Raw genomic sequence first — 6,101 nt, 5'->3', positions numbered from 1 at the left:
TATATACTATAAAACTTATAAAAGTATAATTAGTATATATTTTATGAGGAAAGAATATATTGTCCATAAATATTAGTGAAAAACTATAATTATTACATATTATGTATATTAATTATATATACACATTATATGTAATATACATTCATAATATATGTTTATTTATGTTTATATTACATTCATGCCTATTATCTATTATAATCAATACATTTACATATATTTATATATAATTTATATAATATACATATACTATATGTAATATACATTTATATGTATATTAAATATAAATTTATGTATAGATATTGGTCAATAATAAATTCGTAACTCATAGTAACGAATTTATTATTGAGCAATATTGATTTATTTCTTAGGTGGGGCTATTCACATAAGAAAATTTGATAAGCATGTATGTTATTTCATATATTTATATATAAATATATATTACATATACATGTGTGTGTGTGTGTGCGTATATATATGTTTGTGTGTGTGTGTAAAATATTATTTCCTTAGAGTATAATATATAATATATAGTTGCCAAAGTATAATCAGTTGATATTATGGGAGTCAGGAATATATTATCACTGAACATGAAACTTTACTTCTTCAGATCTTCTATCTGATGAAAGAACAATGTGAAAAGTTAAAAAATAAGATGATGGTTTATGATTTTATGCGTCATGTCAGACATTGACGTAAAAATTATTTAAAATTATTTAATTCTATTTAAAATTATTTAAAAATTATTTTTAAATTATTTAGAAATACATATAGAAGTTAATGTGCAAAATAAAATTAAGATTATTTAACATTATTTAAATATAATTTTAAACCACATTTAGAAGTTAACGTCCTAAATTTGGGTGAAAAAGAACGAAGAAACGAACATTCTGACGTTATATTATTTCATATAACACGTATATTCTGATGATAGAATATTTTATACTACACGTGTATTCTGATGTGTGCTTGAAAAAGCGCTATTCTTGGATATCACGTTTTATTGGTTAGAGGTTCAAAAGCGATAACAAAGGATGCCACCCACCTAAGCCAAACTGATAACCATGTACGTTGTTCCATATATGTATATATATATGCAAGATATTATTTCTTCAGAGTATAATATATAATTTATAAAACTGCAAACATTATGTATTATATGAAAAATCTCTTATCAATAAATGTGAGAGAAAAGTATGAGTACATATTATACATATTAATTAAATGTATAATACATATGAGATATATTTACAATATATATTTATATATATATTACATAATATTACATTGTATATTATGCAATATGTATTATATATGTTGTATATGTATATATATAGAATATATATGTAGTATATGTAATATATAATGTTACATTATATTATATATTACATAATATTACATTATATATACATATACAACATATATATGTAATATATATGTTGTATATGTATATATATAGAGAGAATATATATGTAGTGTATGTAATATATAATGATACATTATATATTATATATTGCATAATATTACATTATATATACATATACATGTATTATATAATATATATGTTATATATGTATATATACAGAGAATATATATGTAGTATATGTAATACATAATATTACATTATATATTATATATTACATAATATTACATTATATATACATATATATACATATATGCATATATACATAATATTACATTATATATACAGAGAACCAGTTTTTAAGCCACACTTCTTCTTGTTCTCAGTGTTTCTCTTGCCATTTTAATCTCTGTCTGATGTTGGTTATACTTTCTCTAACTACCCCGGCGTGGTCAGTATAAGACAGCATTCCTCCTTGAGGGCAGCACAGAGTCACCCTTGCTGAAGGAAATGCAGATCCAGCTCCCTGTGTTTTGGGGGGAGCCTTTCAGACAACGAAATGAGGAATTATTGCTGATTAGTGATGCCAGGTTTTAGCTGTTCCATGTCCTTGTCAATGGCCCCTTGAAGTTCTGAGGAGTGCAAGCCCTGAGGCTGGCATCTGGATTAGAACCTCCCACAGCAAACACCACGGGTGGCCCCTTTTTATCTGGAAATGATAAAAGAAGGGAATTCTCAGGGAGATCTCTCTTCCCTGGATGTCAATTGTTATTTATCTATATTTGGTCTGGCTTTGTGGAAGTGTCTATTTGTTTTACTAATCTTTCTGGCAGGCAACAAGCAGCGCCTTCTTGGTATAAAAAAGATATATCAAGCCTCAGCCCCATATGAGAATTGGGTCTGGGTAACTCATTTTTCTATTTTGTTAAGACTTTTCGTTACAAATTTCTCGTTTCTGGTAATTTTTTGGATTTGTCATCTGTTTAATTAAAGCTTTCTGTTTGTTTTGTTTTGCTTTTTCCTCAAGTTTTCACTATTTTTCTTAATTATTCACTAGTTCTTTCAACAATGTTTTCAAATTTAACAAATTTTTCCAACTAAATGTTCAATTTTATCAGAAAAAAAAATGTTTCAAATCCCATTTCTTTTCAAATCAAATGTTTTCCTTATCAACTTTCTATTTTGTTAAGAATTTCTGTTAGAAATTTCTTCTTTTTAGTAACTTTTTGATTTGTCATCTGTTTAATTAATGTTTTCTGTTTATTATTTTTTCTCAAGTTTTCACTATTTTTCTTAATTTTTCACTAGTTTTTTGAACAATGATTTCAATTTGATCAATTTTTTTCCAAGTAAATGATCGATTTTATCAGAAAAATTGTTTTGAATCAGATTCCATTTCATATCCAATGTTTTCCTTATCAATTTTCTCAAATTTTCACTAGTTTTTTTCAACAACGCTTTCAATTTTTTCAATTTTTTTTCCAGTAAATGTTCAATTTTATCAGAAGAAATTGTTTTGGAGACATTGTTGAAAAAAACAAGTGAAGATTTGAGAAACAAAAGTGTAAACTTGAGAAAATAATAACAAAATGAATAGAAAAATGTAATTAAACGGATGACAAAACCAAAAAAAATATGAAAAATGAGAAATTTTTAATGAAAATTCTTTTAAAAAATAGAAAATTGGTAAGTACAACATTGGCCCTTTGCGACACCGTCACCAACCGCCTGGTGCAGCCTGTGGACCGCGAAGATGCTATTCGTGCAATATTAGAGTATAGCCAAAATGTAGAAGAACTTCTGAGGCCCAAGAAAGTCCACCGAGAAGTCATAGTTAGGTATTTGGCAATACAAGGAGTGGTTGTACCTCCAACGACTGAAAAACACAATCTTATTCAGTATGCAAAAGATTACTGGGAAAAACAGTCACCCAAACTGAAGGAGGCAGCAGAGCCATTACAAAGACAGGGGGCATCCAACTCTTTGAGGAGCAGGCGAAGGCAGATAAAGAAGCTGAAAAGGTTGATTTTCATCGCTTAGTTGAAGAATTCTGTCACTGGTTCTTTGAACTTCTTAATTCTCAGAATCCTTTTATGGGACCACCTCAAGATGAATGGGGCCCACAGCACTTCTGGCATGATGTCAAGCTTAGGTTTTATTATAATACCTCAGAACAAAACATGACAGACTACCAAGGAGCAGAAATTGTGAGTCTTCACTGACTGTCATTAATGAGAGAGGAATTTCTTTTTCTCAGTCTCAACCTTGATCGTCAGGGACTAAAATGTGCATCTTCTCCTCATGGATTAGTAATGGTTGGAGTTGCAGGCACTGTCCACCGAGGAAATTCTTGTTTGGGCATATTTGAACAAATTTTTGGACTTATCCGTAGCCCTTTTGTGGAAAATACTTGGAAAATCAAATTTATCAACCTGAGAATCATTGGAGGAAGTTCCTCTGCTCCTGGATCATTACTGAAACCATCTGTAACATTTGAGCAGAGTGATCTGGTGGCCTTTTATAATATAATTACTTTGTGTAATATCCTGGAAGAAAGACCTAATGTAAGGCAGATATTGGATAGTGGGACTGGAGACCAGGTTTTACATAGAGATGAGGCATTGTTGAACAAAAGGGAAATGAATCTACCTAACCCTCTAAGCATTGATCACGGTTGCTTAGCCTGAGAGCTGCAGAAACACAACAGTGACCGTCTCTAAACCACTGCAGATGTGAGAATTGACTTATTTTAGCTGAAATACCCTTTTGGACTACAGACTTGCCTATTTCTACCTGAGTTACAGCAAATGTTCTGAGAACTTATTGAGGTCCACCAAATAAATCCCACTTTAGATGTTGTAGATACTTAGAAACTTTAGGTAATATTTTCATTTTATTTAGTGACTAGCCTACTAATCTCTGTGCTTCCAAGTGGCAGGCATTAACATTATCCATGTTTATGGCTTGTTGGATCTTTTACCAATGCATTTCACTAAAGTGTTATCAAAAGAAAATAGCATTTTAATGATGTTTAATATAAGAAGTTTTAATTACGTAAGATACAAGTAGCGGACTTGTTCAAAAAGTCCAATAACTTAGCCTGGGAAGAAAAACTCAGCTTCCCATTTGAAACTTCTTTTTCAGGTTACCTTTTCTAGTCCAAGCAAACACTTCAAAATCTGCTACTTTTCTGATTCAGTCCAGGCAGTAAATGCTGTTGTCAACACAGACCTTTTTTCTGCTTAGGCTTCAGCCAAGAATTTACAGAATGTTTACTATAACACTTTAAACGTGGAAGGTATGTGTGGAAATTTTAAAGGTATGTGCGATCCCTAACAAATTGCTGTCCTTCTTCCTGATTGATCTTGACAGAGGTTGGCTCTCCTCAAAATAACAAATCATAGACTTGTGCAAAGAAAAACAAACAAATAATAACAACCCATTTAGAATTTATCACATGGGTATGCACATATGCACACATCTATCCTAACAAAGTTTTCCACCTCTATGTTACTCGATTTGAGAGCCAAAGTAGACATGATGTGTTAATTATGTAGTTGCTTTTATGTTTATAATCGGTCATCACCCAGTAACTGGTTGCTGATCCTGGATTTGGTTAGGAATTTTAATTTTTAAATTATCATTTGGAAGAAATTCTGGAAAATGTGATGATGTATTATACTTGTTAAACGTTTGCATTTGACTCTGATAACTGAGGAGACTGATGGTGGTTACTGGAAGTAAGAGGTAAAGATTTCACCACCACCCCACCTTCGATTTTAGTGGCATGCCTCTATAAAGAGCACATATAAAGAGGATGTTCTAGCATAATAAAGAAGGGAAATTCTTAATTGTCTATTTAGATTCAGCCCACAGTTCTTCAGGAGAGCTGGAGGCAATGTAACCACAGCCAAGCCGATTTTCCTGTTATTTTCTATATAGTAAGTATAATTAGGTATAAAGGAACAGTAATCTGCAAAACAGTTATCATGTTTATAAGACAGAACAACCAGATCACATTCTTACCCACCCTCTACCTCTACTTGGGTTTTCAAAATTCAGTTTGATTTTATACTTCAGCTTTTCTTTTTTTCTTTTTTAAATTTTTTTCCAGACAGTTTCTTCATGTAGCCCTTGTTATTCTAGCACTTGATCTGTAGAACCAGGCTGGCCACAAACTGACAGAGATCTGCCTTCTGTGCACTGGTATTAAAGGTATGCTCCACACCTGATTATACTTTCTTAGGTTTCAAGTCTCAATATAAATACCCTGAGTAAAGCAGAAGATTAAACACACACAAAAAAAAAAGAATTTTCATTACAAATTTCTCCTTTTTTGTAGTTTTTTTGGATTTGTCATCCGTTTAATTACATTTGTCTATTCATTTTGTAATTTTTTTCTCAAGTTAACCCGTTTTTTCTTAATTTCTTGTGCTGTTCTCCCCAGCCTTGACCAGGCCTCAGAGACCTTGTTTGACACTGCAGACAAAAACAATAGGACTCAGATGTTAATCACCTTGGCTGACCCAGGACCTGCTACAGAAGCAGAGATGAATAGACTGCCTGCTAAGCTTTCCTGGAGACACCTTTAGCCCTTGATTAAGGATGCATTCCCTTCACCCACTCTAGCCTGAAGCAAAAAGGGGTTGGGTGGTGGGGGTGGGGCTTCCCCTTTCAATTGAAAGAGGAACATTAAAGCATCCAGCCTTGATCAGATACCTTTGTACCGGGTTCATCTCTT

General features: G+C 31.7%; 1 pseudogene; it reads left to right on the top strand.

Moving 5' to 3' along the window:
- Nucleotides 1-3,039: 3,039 nt before the first annotated feature.
- Nucleotides 3,040-4,047, top strand: LOC114615106 (annotated as a pseudogene).
- The last annotated feature ends 2,054 nt before the right edge of the window (nt 4,048-6,101 follow it).

Source organism: Grammomys surdaster, unplaced genomic scaffold (genome assembly GCF_004785775.1).
Source record: "Grammomys surdaster isolate TR1022 unplaced genomic scaffold, NIH_TR_1.0 126580, whole genome shotgun sequence".
Taxonomy (NCBI): domain Eukaryota; kingdom Metazoa; phylum Chordata; class Mammalia; order Rodentia; family Muridae; genus Grammomys; species Grammomys surdaster.
The sequence above is the reverse complement of the archived record's forward strand: the minus strand, read 5'-3'. Positions and strand labels throughout refer to the sequence as shown.